The sequence below is a fragment of the Oryctolagus cuniculus genome, chromosome X (genome assembly GCF_964237555.1).
Source record: "Oryctolagus cuniculus chromosome X, mOryCun1.1, whole genome shotgun sequence".
NCBI lineage: Eukaryota > Metazoa > Chordata > Mammalia > Lagomorpha > Leporidae > Oryctolagus > Oryctolagus cuniculus.
The window spans coordinates 88,591,779-88,612,257 of NC_091453.1; the positions used below are offsets into that span (position 1 = coordinate 88,591,779).

Consider the following 20,479-nt stretch of genomic DNA (forward strand, 5'->3'; position numbering starts at 1 on the left):
GAATATTTGTCCTATATAGAATCAAGGTAAGAGAAACAATAAGAGATTAAAGATTTTAACATGATAATCTGCAAAGTATGTAGAAAACAGAATTAAGTATAGATTTGTTTTGCTGCAGAAAGCTTGAAATCCATGCAGTTATTTCATATATATGAAATATTCAGACATTTCATTAACTTTTTGAAATCTCTTTATACATGGTTTCAACTTTTTTTGCATAAAAATAAGCTTATTTTTAAATTCCACTTTCTAGAAACTTTTTAGAGTATCCTCGAAAACCATTTGTCTCAAATATTGGTCCTAGATACATTGTATTCATTTTCTTATTTAACCCTTTTAAAAGCTCCCCAAATCATGTATTATGCTAATTACTTAGGCAGGAAACACAGTCTAAACAATAAACAACCAAACTCAGTCAATATCCATCATGCTGGTTAGGATTAGAACAAGTATGTAAGGCTTAACAAGTATGTAAGAGTTAAAAAGCTGCTTATGTGGGTTCCCAACGGGTGCTCTTCTAGCAAGTGGAAGATTCAAGATTTACACTCAGATCTTTTTTTTCCTTTTCCATAAAGATTTCTTTATTTACTTTTGAAAATTACACAGAGAGGAGAGGGGGAGGGAGGGAGGAGAGAGAGAGGGAGAGAGAGGGAGAGAGAGAGGGAGAGAGAGAGGGAGGAAGAGAGGAGAGGGAGGGAGGGAAGAAAGGGAGAAAGAGAGAGAGGGAGGGAGAGAGGAGAGGGAGGGAGGGAGAGGGAGAGAGAAAGGGAGAGAGGGAGGACAAAGAGGGAGAGGGAGGACAGAGAGAGAGAGGGGAGAGAGAGAGAAGAGAGAGGGGAGACATGTAGGGGAGGGAGGGAGGGAGGAAGGAAGGAGAGGGTGAGAGGGGAAGAGGGTGAGAGGGGAAGAGGGTGAGAGGGTGAGAGGGGAAGAGGGGGAGAGGGGGAAAGGGGGAAAGGGAGGGAGGGAGAGGGAGGGAGAGAGAGAGGGAGAGAGAGAGGGAGGGAGGGAGGTCTCATCCATCTGTTGATTCACTCCCTAAGTGGCAGCAGCTGCCAGGGCAGGGCCAGCCTGTAGCCAGAAACCAGGAACTCCATCAGTCTCGCTCATAGGTGCTGGGGCCCAAGTACTTGAGCCATCTTCACTGCTTTCCCAGGCACATTAGTAGGGAGCTGGACCAGAAATGGAGCAGCAGGGACTCAAATCAGCACTCATATGGGATGTCAATGTCAGAGAAGGCAGCTTAACTTTCTGTGTCACAACGCCAGCCCAATAAACTTATTTTTCAATTCTATTTTTTTCTACAAACTTTCTGAAGTAACCTGGCATGTAGATCGTATAGAGGACTGCCTGCAAGTTGCTGGCTTCTTTTTAGAAAACTTTTCTTCCCTTTTATTTAGTAAATATAAATTTCCAAAGTACAGTTTATGGATTACATTGGCTTTCCCCCCCCCATAATTTCCCTCCCACTTGCACCCCTCCCATCTCCCGCTCCCTCTCCCATTCCATTCACATCAAGATTCATTTTCAATTATCTTTATATACAGAAGATCAATTCAGTATATATTAAGTAAAGATTTCAACAGTTTGCACCCACACAGAAACACAAAGGTAAAATACTCTTTCAGTACTAGTTCTAGCATTACTTCACATTGGACAACAAATTAAGGACAGATCCCACATGAGAAGTAAGTACACAGTGACTCCTGTTGTTGACTTAACAATTTGACACTCTTGTTTATGGCATCAGTAATCTCCCTAGGCTCTAGTCATGAGTTGCCAAGGCTATGGAAGCCTTTTGAGTTCGCCGACTTCGATCTTATTCCGACAGGGTCATAGAACATATGATATTTGTCCCTTTGGGACTGGCTTAGTTCACTCAGCATGTTTTCCAGATTCCTCCATCTTGTTGCAAATGACCGGATTTTGTTGTTTTTGACTGCTGTATAGTATTCTATAAAGTACATGTCCCATAATTTCTTTATCCAGTCTACTCTTGATGGGCATTTGGGTTGGTTCCAGGTCTTAGCTATTGTGAATTGAGCTGCAATAAACATTAATGTGAAGACAGCTTGTTTGTTTGCCAATTTCATTTCCTTTGGGTAAATTCCAAGGAGTGGGATGGCTGGATTGTATGGTAGGGTTATATTCAGGTTTCTGAGGAATCTCCAGACTGACTTCCATAGTGGCTTAACCAGTTTGCATTCCCACCAACAGTGGGTTAGTGTCCCTTTTTCCCCACATCCTCGCCAGCATCTATTGTTGGTAGATTTCTGTATGTGAGCCATTCTAACCAGGGTGAGGTGAAACCTCATTGTGGTTTGATTTGCATTTCCCTGATTGCTAGTGATCTTGAACATTTTTTCATGTGTCTGTTGGCCCTTTGGATTTCCTCTTTTGCAAAATGTCTATTGAGGTCCTTGGCCCATCTCTTAAGTGGGTTTTTTTTTTTTTTTGATGTTGTGGAGTGTCTTGATTTCTTTGTAGATTCTGGTTATCAACCCTTTATCTGTTGCATAGTTTGCAAATATTTTTTCCCATTCTATCGGTTGCCTCTTCACTTTCCTGCTTCTTTTGAAGTACAGAAACTTCTCAATGTGATGCAATCCCAAATGTTAATTTTGGCTTTGACTGCCTGTGCTTCTGTGGTATTTTCCAAGAAGTCTTTGCCAGTACCTATATCTTGCAGGGTTTCTCCAATGCTCTCTAATAATTTGATGTTGTCGGGTCATAGATTTAAATCTTTAATCCATATTGAGTGAATTTTTGTGTAAAGTGAAAGGTAGGGGTCTTGCTTCATGATTCCGCACGTGGAAATCCAAGTTTCCCAGCACCATTTATTGAATAGACTGTCCTTATTCCAGGGATTGGTTTCAGATCCTTGATCAAATATAAGTTGGCAGTAGATGTTTCGATTGACTTCTGGTGTTTCTATTCTGTTCCATTGGTCTATCCATCTCTTTCTGTACCAATACCATGCTGGTTTTTTTTGTTTGTTTGTTTTTTGACAGGCAGAGTGGACAGTGAGAGAGAGAGACAGAGAGAAAGGTCTTCCTTTTTGCCGTTGGTTCACCCTCTAATGGCCGCCGCAGCCGGCGCACCGCGCTGATCTGATGGCAGGAGCCAGGTGCTTCTCCTGGTCTCCCATGGGGTGCAGGGCCCAAGGACTTGGGCCATCCTCCACTGCACTCCCTGGCCACAGCAGAGAGCTGGCCTGGAAGAGGGGCAACCGGGATAGAATCCGGCACCCCGACCGGGACTAGCACCTGATGTGCCAGCGCCGCAAGACGGAGGATTAGCCTAGTGAGCCGCGGTGCTGGCACCATGCTGTTTTGATAACAACTGCCCTGTATTATGTCCTGAAATCTGGTATTGTGATGCCTCCAGCTTTGTTTTTGTTGTACAATATTGCTTTAGCTATTCGAGGTCTCCTGTGTTTCCCTATGAATTTCACCATCATTTTTTCAAGATCTGAGAAGGTCTTCGGTATCTTGATTGGTATTGCATTGAATGTATAACTTTTAATAAATATAAATTTCAAAAGTACAACTTTTGGATTACATTGGCTTTCTCCCCCATAACCTCCCCCCCCACCTGTAACCATCCCATCTCCCACTCCCTCTTCCATCCCATTCTTCATCAAGATTCATCTTCAATTATCTTTATATACAGAAGATCAACTTAGTATATACTAAGTAAAGATTTCAACAGACTGCACCCACACAGACACAGAAAGTATAAATTACTGTTTGAAGACTATTTTTACCATTAATTCTCATAGTAAAACACATTAAGGACAGAGATCCTACATGGGGAGTAAGTGCACAGTGACTCTTGTTGTTGATTTAAAATTGACACTCTTATTTATGATGTCAGTAATCACCCAAGGCTCTAGTCATGAGCTGCCAAGGTTATGGAAGCCTCTTGAGTTCACAAACTCTGACCTTATTTAGACAAGGCCATAACCAAAGTGGAAGTTATCTCCTCCCTTCAAAGAAAGGTACCTCCTTCTTTGATGGCCCATTCTTTCTGCTGGGATCTCACAGAGATCTTTCATTTAGGTCATTTTTTTGCTACAGTGTCTTGGCTTTCTATGCCTGAAATGATCTCATAGGCTTTTTAGTCAGATCTGAATGCCTTAAGGGCTGATTCTGAGGCCAGAGTGCTATTTAGGACATCTGCCATTCTATGAGTCTGCTGTGTATCCCGCTTCCAAAGTTGTATCATTCTCTCCTTTTTACTTCTATCAATTATTATTAGTGGCCGGCGCCACGGCTCACTAGGCTAATCCTCCGCCTAGCGGCACCGGCACACCGGGTTCTAGTCCCAGTTGGGGCACCGGATTCTGTCCCGGTTGCCCCTCTTCCAGGCCAGCTCTCTGCTGTGGCCAGGGAGTGCAGTGGAGGATGGCCCAGGTGCTTGGGCCCTGCACCCCATGGGAGACCAGGAAAAGCACCTGGCTCCTGGCTCCTGGCTCCTGCCATCGGATCAGCGTGGTGCGCCGGCCGCAGCGCGCTGGCCGCGGCGGCCATTGGAGGGTGAACCAACGGCAAAAGGAAGACCTTTCTCTCTGTCTCTCTCTCACTGTCCACTCTGCCTGTCAAAAAAAAAATTATTATTAGCAAACACTGGTCTTATTTATGTAATCCCTTTGACACTTAATCCTATTGTTATGATCAATTACAAACTTACACTGAACTCTTTAACTAGCAAGATTGCATTGGTACCTGCCAACGTACAAGGATTTGGAGTCCATGGCACATTTCTAGCTTTACCATTGGGGGTAAGTACAAGTGAGCAGGTGCCGAACTGTACATCTCCTCCCTCTCTTATTCCCACTTTTATTTTTAACAGGGATAAACTTTCAGTTGGATTTAACGCCTAAGAACAATTGTGTGTTAATTAAGGAGTTCAACAAATGGTATTAAGAACAACAACAAAAAAACAGTATAAGGAATAAAGTATTAAGTTGTTCCTCGACAGTCAGGACAAGGGCTGATCAAGTCATTTTTTCTCATAGTGTCCGTTTCACTTTAACAGGTTTCCTTTTAGGTCACAGATCAGGGAGAACATATGATATTTGTCCCTTTGGGACTGGCTTATTTCACTCAGCATGATGTTTTCCAGATTCCTTCAATTTTGCTGCAAATGATGGATATTTTTTTTACCACTGTGTAGTATTCTATAGAGTACATATCCCATAATTTCTTTATCAAGTCTTCTATTGATGTGCATTTAGGTTGATTCCATGTCTTAGCTATTGTGAACTGAGCTGCAATAAACATTGTACACTCAGATCTTAACACTTCAGCACCTATGCTCATTCTGTAAGATCCAAAGTCTAGTTCCAGGTACAATTTTTATAAATTAATGCCTTTGATTACACTGTTGATTTAAATTCATATATATGAGAGGTCTTCAAAAGGTCACAGAAAATGCATATTATGAAAAGTTGTAACTTGATTTTCAATGTTGTGCAACAAAGTAAACATTTTAATTGCATTTGTCATGAACTTTTTGAAGATCCTCATTTGTGTGGGTCTCCTTGGGACTCAGTCTCTATAATAGTACAAGGCAAAAGTTTCTCTTAACATACTTGCGTGTGTGTGTGTGTGTGTGTGTGTTTGCAAGTGTGTATGGAGTGGGCAGTGGTTGAGGAGGCTTGGAGTAAATGTAAATCTCTTATGCTGACTGATGAAAATCGCCAAAATTAACAGAATACTGCAGGAAGTCTTGTCTGACCTCTGGAATCCAGAAGAAGGAATAACATTTCTCAATTATGCAACAAAACTTTTGGGGTTGAATGAGGCACTCTTAGGAAGAAAAGAAAGAAGTAGATCATCAGATCACCAGGGAGAGGATTATACTTACTATTTAGTGGAAAAGCAAGCATATGTAAAAATAAATTTCTGTACCAATTTCCAACTTTCTCCTTAAAAAATCTTACCATGCATGTACATACTTTTAACAAAGTGCTAACACTCACAGTAGTAAATGCTACAGCTTAAAATGCAAATGTCTTTTCCATTTCAATTCCATTTTCAGTCACTCATAGCTGCATCTACCATCCTGCATCTTAGCTAAAATACTCTGTTTGACCTCAGGCCAAACACTGACTTTTCTCTCTTTTCCAAAAGAAGTTTGAAAAAAGCCCCCTTTCAGCTATGTTTCAGTCACCCCCAGAGAAGTGGGGGCAGGGAAATCATAGTCAAATGGGATAGAGGGAGAGAATGCAAAAGAAAAGTTTTTGTGTCCAAAAGAAAATAAAAATGATCTGAACTTTAAAATGCAACATGATCAGATGCTATATTTTCCTATGTGTAAAAAATTAGCCAAGAATACAGTTATTAACATTTAAGAGTAGTTTGCTGAACTAGCAGATACCCTGTTCCCTGAATTGGAGCTGCTAGAGGAAGAAGGCAAAAGGCCTTCAGGGAAAAGAATGTCACAAGTGGGTGGAACAAGAGTTCAATTAATTCTCTTTTCCCAAAGGATGTGATTTTGACTCAGCCTCAAGGGTCCCAATCTAGTCCTGTTGGATGTAGTGCTGTTAGATTTAACTGTCCCCAGGTCTTCATATTCTTTACCATCAGGAGCATTTTATCCAGTTATATTCGACCCTATTTAAAGGCAGAAACATCTGTATTATGAATCTTTGATGGTAAGGTCCAATCATGTCATATGTAGTTTGATCCAAACAACCTTTCTGTCATCATGTTTCACTCTGAGTATATCTGTGAGTATGAGGGGTGGGTGGTATATACATAAAATAAATGTCTTTAGACATTGGAGAAGAAATAGACAAAAATTTTCTTAATAGGATTCATAGTTTTATTCCGTTTTCTGTTATAAAAGTGACCCATTTTCATTTAAAAAAGTGTGTGAAATATTGAAAAACACAGAACATAAAAATTATCAACATTCCCTAGTACTCAGAGATGAACTTGGTATATATATATATATATATATTCTCATTTATATATATATATATATATATATTCTCATTCTTCTTTTTATAAACAATTTATTCCCAAGGAAAAAATTACAGGCATACTATTTTGCAACCTGTTTTCTTCTCAACAGACCGCTTCCTTTATTTTATGTATAGTAATTCCTCATGGCTTTCAAACATATTCCTCAGATCCAGACTCCTACATTCAAAGCCCATAAAATATTTTTGATATTTAATAGATGTCTCTAACCAAATGTGTTCAAAACAGATGTTTTTTAGCTCCTTAAAACTCTTCCCACAGTGTTCCCCATCTCACTAACACATCAAAGCCATCCTTTCAGTCAATCAGCCCAAAAACCTTTGTTTCATTTCTTCCTCCCGTATCCTACATTCAATCTGTCAGAAAATCTTGAGAATTCTACTGTGACCATCACCACCACTGTCTTTCACTGGGGTGATTACAACAGCCTTCTAAATGGTCTGTTTCTTCCTTTGCCATCTTGAGTCTGTTGGAAACACTACAATCTGAGTGTTCTCCTCATTAAAATATAAGGTACACCCTCACTCTCCTGTTTTTTTCTCTTGGATATAAGGCCACAGTTTATATCAGTACCTACTTGGTTACCTCTCTGACCTCATACTTTGATCTAAATTTATTTCCCTCTGAACACACTGGCTTCATTGCTGTTCCTCAAATATCCAAGCCATACTTTCATCTCAGGGCTTTTGCAACTAGTGGTCCCTCCACTTGAAATATGCCTCCCCCAGGTATTTTCATGGTTTGTTCCCTCGTTTGCTTCATGTTAGGCATTCTCGTGAGGTCCTTTATCTGAAAGTTAACCCATACAGTTCATAGATCCTCACAAGTCCTACTTTTTAGCATCCCCACTCTATACTTACAAATTTTATTTACCTTGGTAATGACATATCTTCCCCCACTGAAATGCAAGACCCATCCTATTATGTCCATTAGAAGATACCACAAGTATGGTTCCCTTCGTCATTTCATAGATTTGGTAAGGCATGACATAAAAACATAACATGTATGAAGGAAAAATCAATTATTAGATAAGTTTTTCGCAATGGTACTTTAAATAATTTATTTCAAGCTGTAGATCATGTCCTGGTTTCCTATCCATTTTGATCACTCAGGTTGTGTAATATAGAATGCTCACTGCTGGCTTAACCCTACACATTTCTGCATCTCAGTTTTGCTCTCTGGTGCTCAAGAAAAACAAGCATATTATACTACCAATTAGCTAATGGAGCTCATGTTTGACACTACACAACTTTTTATTTGTAAGTAAGCATAATCCTCCTTTGCATTTCTTATCCAATTTAATCTACTAACATTTGCAACTTCTATAACATGTCATTGCACATAGGTCTCTTATTAAAATAATACATTTAAGTGCTAAACTATTTCCATATCCAAAGGATTGAACTAGCACAATATAACCAGATACAATCCTAAACAACATATTATAATATCCATTGACCTACCAATTTCATTGTAACAGAGGCAATCATCTGTGATACTGTCCTTCATGAATTCTCCACCCCTCTTAACCCATTAATGAGACTTTTTAGTCTGGCAGAGAAATTACCACAACCGCCCCTACTCTCTATCCCCAATTTTATAAGTGGCCTCTTTCTAGCCAGTTCATCATTTAATCAATGTTAATTTTAAAGTACTATGAACTCTCATGGAATGGGCACAAATGCTAATAAGATTTTTGATTACCAATTTCAAAAAATTATATTTCAATACCCAGTGGTCACATTTTCATTCAAAAGCAGTGGAGCCAATCAGAATAAAATTGTGAAATCCATCTCCTTAATCCACACAAAGTTTTCTTTGTAGAAAAATGTGAAAGAGATGGACATTTTTGAAATCACCATAATTTTGTTTGATTTTTTTTAATATTTATTTCATTTATTTGAAAGACAGAGTTACAGAGAGAAGTAAAGGCAGAGAAAGAGGTCTTCCATTCACTGGTTCTCTCCCCAGGTGGCTGCAATGGCTGGAGCTGTGCAGATCCAAAGCCAGGAGCAGGGACCCAAGGCCTGCTTTTCCAGGCCATAGCAGAGAACTGGATCAGAAGAGGAGCAGCCAGGACTAGAACTGGCGCCCATATGCAATGCTGGTACCTCAGTCCAGGGCGTTAACCCGCTGCCCCACAGTACCAGTCCCTTGTTTGATTAGTTAACTGTCTCCTTACAAATACTGGGGACAAGTCTGTTGCAAGAGGGTTCATTAGTGCAGTGAATCTGAGTGGTGATTGGTGAGAAGTGCAGAAGTCTTGCCTCAGTCTCAATGCTGATTTTATTTAGGACCATGGGCCAGTAATTTAATTTTCTTTTTTTTTTTTTTTTTAAACATTATTTAAAAGTTTGCTTTTAATAAATACAGGAAAGTAAGACGTTAAAACATTAAGGTTTGTGTACAAATAACATATATAACTTGACATAAATTTTGTTATTTTTTTTTTAACTTTTATTTAATGAATATACGTTTCCAAAGTACGAATAATGGATTACTATGGCTTCCCCCCCATACCGTCCCACCCACAACCCTCCCCTTTCCCACTCCCTCTCCCCTTCCATTCACATCAAGATTCATTTTCGATTATCTTAATATACAGAAGATCAGCTTAGTATACATTAAGTAAGGATTTCAACAGTTTGCTCCCACACAGAAACATAAAGTGAAAAATAATAGATGATTTTTTTTAATGATGATGAAATCAGATCAGACCTATTGTCATCGCTTCTCGGCCTTTTGGCTAAGATCAAGTGTAGTATCAGTAATTTAATTTTCTATTTATCCACTGCTACCAAACGATATCCGCAGAATGCTTTCAAGTAACTCAATTTCTTTATTCCTTAAGCTAAAGCAAAAACACAATTTGAGGAAATAAGCAGTTGTAAAAATCTAAACAGCAAAAAAAGGTAAAGTTAAGTCATAGTGGTGTCTATAGGCTACATAAGCAAAGCTATGGATGGCAGTGAAAATAACTATAATCCATGTGAAAATGATGACCTGAGCAAAGGGTCTGTCTTCGCATAGGACATGGATCAATCGTAAGGGCTTGGAAACTAGTACCGAAAGAGCGATTTGTGGGTTTCACACTCCAACACAGAACCATGTTCAACCATGCACTTATAATATAGAATATTGTTCAGTCATAAGAAATGAATCCTGTCATTTGCAGAAACATGGATGAAACTGGAGGACATCCTATTAAATGAAACAAGGCAAGCACAAATTGGTAAATACCACTCATTTGTGAAAGCTAAAATAGTTGCTACCATGGCATTTAAGAGTAAAGTGGTGGTCACTAGAGGCTTGGAAGAAGAGCAACAAGGAGAGCTAGAAAGAGCTTAGATAACAGGTAGTAAACACAGATAGGAACAATTAGTTCCAGAATTCAATAGCAGAGTAGGGTATCTATAATCTACAACAATTTATTATATATTTCAAAATAACTAAAAAAAAAAGCTCAAAGCTTCCAAAAACAGAAATGATAAATGTTTGTGACAGAAATGCTAATAACATTATTTGATCATTACACCTTGTTTACATGTATTGAATTTTCATGCTATACCCTGTAAATGTGTGCAAATACTATGTTCCAACTAAATGCAAAAAGGAAAAAGAAAAAAAAAAACAAAAGAATTTTAGTTACTAGTAAAAGTTCAATTGTGAAGGTGATGCTGAACCTACTAATTCCAAGAAAATGCACCCACACCTGCTTTGAGGGAGAAAACGCAAGTTGTACCTTTTTACTTCATCACATAAGTAACAGAAACTCACAGCATATGTAGCAAGAACCATACCAAGTTAAATGTTAAATATTTTCTTGGATGGTGACAATCACCATTAAACCATGACTCAAATAGATCATTATTCCCATCATAAGTAATTACATACTGAAAACATGGTAAGTATAAAGCTTGTACTAGGAAGGTAAATTATAGCCATGATTTCAAGGAAGGTTGTCAGGTCCCCTGTCACAAAAAGGGAACTCCAAGCAATTTGAATAAATATATACATACATACACACACACACACACACCTTTTGGAAATTTAAAACTCAATTAGAGCCCTCCACATGTACACACACACACCCCACTATGTTGCCTCTACCACCAAAACAATATTAAATAGCAAGTGAGCCCATACTGTTTGCAGTAATAGATACATTTATGTGATCACTCTACATTATATTCAGCCTCTTTTCACACATGGGAATTGCCCCTTTCCCACTGCCATTTTCCTGGAAGGCTTGGCAGATTCCACTCCTCATTTATGCTCAAGCTGAGGTCTGTTACTTAGGGTAGGAAGTATAAGGAGGAACAGTTACTGAATATATTCCTCATATATTATGTCCAGAAAGAGAAGAAAATGTTTACTATTGATTTTGTTAAAAAGTAACAAACAGCAGCAATAGCTAACGTTTATTGACTCTTACTTGGTGCCTGGCACTGTATTAAACCCTACACATGCACCACCTTGCCTAATTATCACATTTTCTAGAAGGATTAAATAACATATTTGAATATAAGCAGTCTCATTCAAGAATCCACTCTGGGAGGGCTGGCATTATGGCACAGCAAGTTAAGCCATTGCCTGTGACACTGGCATTCCATATGAGCACTGGTTCAAGTCCTGGCTGCTCCATTTCTGATCTGGTTCCCTCCTAACATGCCTGAGAAAGCAACAGAAGGTGGTTCAAGTGCTTCAGCCCCTGCTATCCACATGAGAGACCTAAATGGGGTTCCAGCTCCCGTCACTAAGGCCATTTGTGGAATGATACAGAAGATGGTAGATCTCTGTTTATTTCTGTAACTCTGCCTTTCAAATAAATATTTAAAAAATTATTTTGGGGACCAGAATTATGGTGCAGGTTAATCCTCCAGCTGCGGCATCCAAAAGGGTGCCAGTTCGAGTCCCAGCTGCTCCACTTCCAATCCAGCTCCTTGCTAATGGCCTGGGAAAGTAGTGCGAGATGGCCCAAATACTTGGCCCCTGCACCCACATTGGAGACTTGGAAGAAGCTCATGGCTTCAGCCTGACACAGCCCTGGCCATTGCAACCATTTGGGGAGCAAACCAGAGAAATGAATTCCTCACTTTCTATCCCTCTCCCTGTAACTCTGCCTCTCAAATAAATATTTATAATAAAAGATTTTTGAATCATTATATTATATAAACTCATGATCTCAGTCCAAAAATATAAAATGTTAACAAATCTTACAAATGCTCCTTGTGTAAAAGGAAAAATAGGCATGCATTCCCAATTAACCGTTGTATGGAAATGTTCCTCAAATGTTATTACACGTGATCTCTATGAGTTTTGTTTCTATGCAAAAATACGATTGCCACTGATTCATCCATTTGTTCCAGCCCAAATCCATTTGGACTAAAAGGAACGTGTTGCCAGGAGCTAAGTTCATGGAATAGATCAAAAACAATCAATTCAGTACTCAAGTCTTAAGTGTGGACTTCTTCAGTATGGAACACTAAAATGCTTGGGAAGATAGGTTCTTCATGGAAGCTTTCCATGATCCCATTCTAACCCTATCTGCTACTAGGCCAGGCTTACCCATATTCTCCTTCCCAGTAATTAATCTTAGCTATAATTATGTAACTACAGATTTTAACGTTTGTGGTTTTCAACCAGATGTCAAACTCTGAGACCAAGATACATATGTTTGACTGTGTTATTTACAGCACCTAGCATAGTGCCTAACATATAGTTTATGTTCAGTGAATATTCACTGAGCAAATATGCCTCTGAATAGTGATATACATGGAAATGATGCCCTCAGAGACTGGCCTTATTATTACAGTAGAATATTCTGTCAGTTCAGAAGTTGTACATTCTTCCCATTTTCATCTGTGGTCAGGGATGGAGAGAGAATTTGTAAAGATCAGTCTGACTCACGATTCTGTAGCTTGTGTACAGCTCCATCAGTGATTGTAGAGTTGGAATAGACAGGAAATATCATCTAGTTTACTCTCTTTCTCTTACATATGAGGGAAGTAGAGTTAGAGAGATCAAACACTTATCGAAACGCATGTAGGTAGGAACGTTGTGGTGTGGTGGGTTAAGCTGCCAGTTGGGATGCCTGTATCCCTTACCAGAGTGCCAGTTCCATGCCCAGCTCTGCTACTTCTGATCCAACTTCCTGCTAATGCATCCTGAGAGGCAGAAGATGGTTCACGTGCTCGGGTCCCTGCCACTCATATGGGAGACCCTACTGGAGTTCCGGGCCCCCAGCTTCAGCCTAACCCAGCCCCTACATGTATCTGGGGAGCATATCAGTGGAGAGCAGATTGATTGATTTTATATATAATTTATCCTTCCCACTGTTCCTCCCTGCCTTTCAAGTAGATGAAAATAAATATGTTTAAAGTCATGCATCCAGTTGTGATAAAAGCAGCTTTGATTTTGCAACTATTCAAATTTTGATAACCTGTTAGAGCCACAGAAAGAATTACGTTTTTTTTAAAGGAGAAGCTGACATTGTGCCATAGCAGGTAAAGCCACCACCTGAGATGCTGTCATCCTATATGGATGCCAGTTGCTGTCCAGGCTGCTCCACTTCCAGTCTAGTTCCCTGCTTATGGCCTGGGAAAGTAACGGAAGATGGCCCAAATCCTTGGGCCCCTGCCACACATGTGGGAGACCTGGAAGAAGCTCCTGGCTCCTGGCTTAGGCCTGGCCCAGCCCTGACCATTATGACCATCTGGAGAGGGAACTAGCAGATGGAAACTAACTCTCCCTCTCTCTCTCTGTAACTGTTAATTTCAAATAAATAAATAAATCTTTTTAAAAAAAAGGAAAAAAGCCAAACCAAACCAAACCATTACCATAAAAACAGCAAATTGTCATAAAATTAGTTACATTGCCAGAGTTGTCATGTTAAGTTCAAGAGATTAATTAGTAACTCAATCTTAAGTTATGTTTGAGGTTAGGAAGTCTAAAATTCGTTAAGTCTATTTTTAGGCAGGTAAGTGCCCAAGTCAGACTCTCATCTTTGTTCTGAGCTAGTCTCCTTCCTAGGCTCTCTCACTGAATGCCCAGAAATAGTTTCTCAGAATCGGTGCCACTCTGCTAAAACATCTGCTTGTTGTTTACATTCTTGCCAGCAGCACTGCAGCATTTTGGCAGTCCCCCTGCAAACCCTCCTGAATCTGACTTGGAGAAGTTTCTCAAACCCCTCAAATGGAAACTCTTCCAAAATACGTCATGCCCAAATTGGCTTCTGTTTCTTCTCAGGATCCCAAAATGGGATCACACAGAAGGCTTCAAGGAATCAGTCATTCAAGCTGACCCTGTCCTCCACCAACTGCCCTTTGACTTCATTGCAAATAAAAGACTGAATAGTGCCTATTAATAAAATCTACCCCAGTAAATCTCATCTCAATGACACCATGGCTATTAAAAGAACTGGAGTCTCAAATAGTACAAAGTCTGGACTATCAATAAGTCATTCATCATCTGGATAAAATGAATGTGGCATATGTTTGGAATCTGTAAGGCACTCCATTTAGAATAGCACCCACACAAGTAAGCAGACATCAGAAACACATAAATATCACATAGTCCTCAGAAGAATCAATTCTTCCAAATATCTCAATAATTGTACCTGTCATAGCCTTTTTCTAGCCAGGCAGCCATTTTCCCTATCAAGCTAATACTGAATTTGCCTGAACTAATGAAAGAATGAAGCTATTATACTCCCTAAGGCCTCGCTTAATTAAAAAGTAAACCGTGGGGCCTGCACTGTGGCACAGCGGGTTAATGCCCTGGCCTGAGGCACCGGCATCCCATGTGGGCACCGGTTTGAGGCCCAGCTGCTCTACTTCCAATCGAGCTCTCTGCCATGGCCTGGGAAAGCTGTGGAAGATGGCCCAAGTCCTCGGGGCCCTTCACCCACGTGGGAGACCTGGAAGAAGCTCCTGGCTTCGGATCGTTGCAGCTCCGGCCGTTGCGACCAATTGGAGAGTGAACCATCGGATGGAGGACTGACATTCCTCCCTCCCTCCCTCTCTCTCTGCCTCTCCTCTCTCTGTAATTATGACTTTCAAATAAATAAATAAATCTTAAAAAAAAAACCTTAAACAAACATGAAAACAAGATGGTAATCCATTTATGCACTATCCCTTTTAAGTAGAACAGATAAAAAAACTACTAAGAGGGATAATGTATTAAGTTGTTCATTAACAGTCAGGGCTATGCTGATCAAGCCACCATTTCCCATAGTGTCCACCTCACTCCAACAGGTTTCCCTCTTGGTGTTCAGTCAGTCGTCACCGATCAGGGAGAACATATGGTATTTGTCCCTTTGGGACTGGCTTATTTCACTCAGCATGATGTGTTCCAGATTCCTCCATTTTGTTGCAAATGACTGGATTTCGTTGTTTCTTACTGCGGTATAGTATTCTAAAGAGTACATATCCCATAATTTCTTTATCCAGTCTATCGTTGATGGGCATTTAGGTTGGTTCCAGGTCTTAGCTATTGTGAATTGAGCTGCAATAAACATTAGGGTGCAGACCGCTTTTTTGTTTGCCAATTTAAATTCCTTTGGGTAAATTCCAAGGAGTGGGATGGCTGGGTCGAACGGTAGGGTTATCTTCAGGTTTCTGAGGAATCTCCAGACTGACTTCCATAGTGGCTTAACCAGTTTGCATTCCCACCAACAGTGGGTTAGTGTCCCCTTTTCCCCACATCCTCGCCAGCATCTGTTGTTGGTAGATTTCTGCATGTGAGCCATTCTAACCGGGGTGAGGTGAAACCTCATTGTGGTTTTGATTTGCATTTCCCTGATTGCTAATGACCTTGAACATTTTTTCATGTGCCTGTTGGCCATTTGGATTTCCTCTTTTGAAAAATGTCTATTGAGGTCCTTGGCCCATCTCTTAAGTGGGTTGTTGGTTTTGTTTTTGTGGAGTTTCTTGATCTCTTTGTAGATTCTGGTTATTAACCCTTTATCTGTAATTGTCTTAATCTAGCCTGTTTATTCACCTGTTAAAATAGGCAGGCTCACCAAAGGTAGAAATAATTTGGCACCGGACAGAATTTCTTATTAATAATTTTAATAAAATTATTAATAATTTTAATAAAATAATTAATTTTATTAAATTTATATTTATAAATATATATTTTTATATTCATATAAAATATATTTATATTTATATATATTTATATATATTTATAAATTTATTTATTTATAAAATAAATAAATTTTATTAAAATTATTAAATAATTTTAATAAAATAATTAATAATTTTAATAAAATCCCAATTTTATTCAAAAGCTCAAAGGAGCATATATCCTTCCTTTCCCAAATTAAGAATGGCTCTTGTCTGTTTTACCCTCAACTTTGACTCTAAATTATATGACTTAATCCTCACCCCATAAAAATACCATAGGAAAACTGACATTGCATGCAAATGAAGGAGAATTATATGTGTACATAAGTAAACTCCATTTTTAAACTCTAGTCTCATATTTGATATACAATTTTAAAATATGGTGAAGACTCTAGTCACCATCTTGGTGTTAATAAACAAGTTCATATGCATGGACTGAAAGGAATCGCAACTTCTTTGTATTAAGAGATATCCCAGTGCCCGCCAGGGGGCTTGCCTAGTATATCAAGACCCTGTAAGGTAGTAGATGGGCTAGGCATGCAGAGGCTAAGCTTTAAGCCAGAGTCAGATCTAGGATGAGACCCTACCAGATATTCAAATACCTTAGGACTTTTATCTCTGCTGGTGCCCTGGTCGTCGGCTCTCTCCTATTTTCCCTGATTTCTTAAATAAATTATACTTTCTTATACATTTTCTAACTTACTCCTTGGGAATATGAACAGTACTTTGTATTTTTCTGTATCTTATACCCACTTATCCCAAATCAAATCCTCACTGCTATATTTCCTAGGACCCCCATAATTGATCCATCTGATGAATTTGTTTTGTTGTTCTTTTAATGTATGAAGTTGTTCTTCTCTCACAATTTGCTTTCCATGGCCCTATGTAAGAGCTGAGTTCTTGCTAACTTTCCAGTGCTTAGCATATCTGAATGATCTCCCCAAATATAATGCTTATCAATCACTCCTGAAGAAACTATTCCATAGTGGAGAGAGGAGGAAGAAGGGTGAGAGTGTGGGTAGGAAGGAGGGAAGGGTTGGAAGTATAATTATGTTCTTATATGTGTGTATATGAAATACATGAAATTTGTATACCTTAAAAGAAAACAAAAACAATTTTTAAAATGTCATTTACTTTGTTAATAAACCTGCAATTGTTGGCAAGCAGGAAGAGCTTGTCTTTGCTGTATGAGGTATCAGATGGAGTGGTTCAACTAGAGATTCTACAATCTACTTTGAAGACAGTTTATTCACATGGCTTATATATTGGTTGCAGAGGCTCACCTGGAGACCTGGGTTATTCTCCATATGTGCCTTTCCATGGGCTGCCTGGCTTTCTCACAACATGATGATTAAGCTCTAAGAGTACGATTTCCTAAGAGTGGAAATGGAAGTTTTCATTTCTTAAAACCTAGGCCCAAGGACTGGCAGTATCACTTTCACTGCATTCTATTAGTGAATGAGATCCAAGTGGAAGAGATATAGACCCTTATCTTTTGACAACTGGAATGTAAAAGAATTTCCAAGCCATGTTTTAAAACTGTCACACCAACGAAGTCATTCCCATGTTATTATGTTTTGGTCTTAAGAATTCTATTTAGAACAGGATTAAATCCAAGACAGTGAATTCTAATCATTACAAAGTTCTTCGTCTTACTTCACATAAATTTTCTTCAAATATTTAGTCCTTACTCTATGCATTCTAAAGCTTAGTTTTGATGGTCCTTTATACATGCAGATTTCTTCCCTAACATGTGCTACTTTGTCCCACAAAAATTTTTTATGTAATGAAACACCTTTTGATTCTACATCTTCCTGCTCTCTTCTATTCTACAGACAATCACACAGTCACCAACCGTAAATGAAAGCGTTTCTCAACTATTTCCCACATGCAGAGGCTTATTCCAGAGATGCACTATTTACACAGTCATAAAGAGTCATTCCAATGAAAGAAAACTGGGTAAGGGGAGGAGGTATACAGGAGACCTATGTCTCTATAACGTGTAACTCTTCAGCAAACCAGTGAACCTCTCATGGCCAACTAGCATTTGGACTCAATAGTTAAAGTCCTTTCAAAAGAATTAGGTACAAATAAATACAATAAATCATTCCTGTAAAATATCATACTATGTTTGAGGAGAGAGAGTATAAGCAAAAAATGGGTGTCCTATGAGTACACTCATTCTCTCACCACAGGACGCTTCTATATGCCACTCCCTTGCCCCCAGTGCTCTTCACAGGCTCTACCCCACAGCCTGGTTAATGATTACTCAAGCTTAAGACCTTAGTTTCTCTATAACTTCCTAGGGAAGCACTCTCTTCTCAGTTATGCAGTCCCTTCAACACTCATTCTCCTAAAATCATGCTCTTTTATTTCAGAGAAGTTGTTGGTTCTCTAACTAGTGCCTCCCTGTTCCATTTAAATGTAAGCTCCATAAAGGCAGTGTTTTTGTCTTCTTAAGATGCACTGTATTTCCAGAAATGTGTATGTACGGTACTAATTAATAGAGACTCAATAAGTAATTGCTCAAAGGATGAAAGGAAGAAAAGGGGGATGGAGGGAGAACACATAAAGGCAATAAAACAATTTTACAGAAATACAAAGAAAATAAGATGATTGTGAGCTGAAATTTCAAGAAAGTCTCCGTGGATGAGATGAGATTTGAGCTGCACCTTGAAATAAAAGATTCCCATCTGGATGGGGTAAAGAATGGAAGAGAGTAGAGGAAGCACATTAGAGAAAAGGGGGGAAAGACATGCAGAAAAGGAGAGGGTAAGCACTCAAGCCTAGTTAGAGTTTCTACTAAAGACTAGCCAGTACTGTATCTGAAGGGACAAATGGAAGACAGCTAATTTGAGTTTTGCCTGCCAGGATAAAGATTTACCGTAAGGGGCTTATACATTAAGATTATGAGTGGCATGGATACAGAAGAGTAAAATCTCAGTTTTCTAAATTTATTGAATTACTATGGCCTATAGAATATCTTAATCCTAGGATCCTAACTTTCTGTGCACTTCAATAGATTGTGTTTTATCACAGTTTAAAACTACATGTGACCGGAGCTCAATAATCATCCTTTATCATTCCGTTCTTTCCTCTGAAAACAGACAGAAAGGGAGCTGGAGTTCCTTGCTCATTACTTACCTTTAACTAGAATGGAAAACTTGTAGCCTTAAATTATAGCTTTTAATTTTCAGACCTTCCATGAATGAAGATGGGGTAATGTTCAATTTTTAAGAATATTTAGAAAAAAAAGTTCCCACTCCACAAAACTACAACATGTACAAAACTATTGGATAATCACTTTTCAGCCTATACCTTGTCCAGTTGCACTAAAGTCACTATTCAAGACCAGAAAACAAATAGTATTACAAGAAACACATTAGTATACTCCACCATAGTATCTTCTCTACATAGAGAAGTTCACACTCTTGTGCCAAAGGTTTGTGAGGCTCTGATTTAGAATCTTTTTTATACTGTTCACCAAAAATTACACCATTGGCCTCCTAAAATAATCCTTGCATTATTTGAGATACGTAAAGGGATAGTATGAATTCTGTGACACAGAGGAGAGACCAGAACCTACCTATAAAATTTCTATACACTTTTCAACTTATTTCAGGCTCAGTTTCCTCATTTCACAGAGTGAACTATTAATTCATGAGTAGTTAAATAAATTAACTAAAAGAACATACGTAAGGTAACCAGTACTATTTCTAGCACTCCATTATTTTTCTTCCTTACCAATGAGAAATATGAAACATAGCTGCTCACTTACAAGTTGATATATTACTACTTTACAATATTTAAAATGATTTATGCAATTAATCAACATGAATGAAGAAGTATATGAACACTCATTGGGTTTCTATTATGTGCTAAACACTATGCTAGGTACTAAATATTCACTCTATTCCTAGAACTATCATAATTGTCCTTGAGAATACAAAAAAATCTTAATAAAGACCTCCCCACTAGTTTATATATTTCAAACAGTTTGGTCACACTTTGACTATTAAATTAGTCAAGTCATTTAGCTCAATTTTTGTTTCTCTGTATTTCACAAGTGCCTCTAAAGAATTGTCTTGTTTGGGATTTCCTTAGAAAAAAAGATTTTGTTTAGTCTGAAAACACCAAAATTATCATTAATACACTAAAGCCCTCTTTGCAATATTTTACAAACCTCAAACAGCTGTGACTTTTGTTAAAAGCTTTATTCTTTCCATTAATATTTGTACCTGATTAAACTTCAATACAGGTGCACATGGCTTGGTAATCACACTTTTATATTTTGCATGCAGATTATAGGCACGGGAATTTGCATAAATTTGTTATGCACTGCTGCAAAAATGAATGCTC

General features: G+C 38.7%; 1 protein-coding gene and 1 pseudogene across 1 annotated transcript in view; one reads left to right on the forward strand and one right to left on the reverse strand.

The window, feature by feature from the left end:
• IL1RAPL2 (interleukin 1 receptor accessory protein like 2) overlaps window positions 1-20,479 on the reverse strand; it is a 1,316,228-nt gene that overhangs the window by 1,105,897 nt on the left and 189,852 nt on the right. The window lies entirely within an intron of this gene.
• On the forward strand, window positions 9,719-9,852 carry LOC127485084 (U2 spliceosomal RNA; annotated as a pseudogene).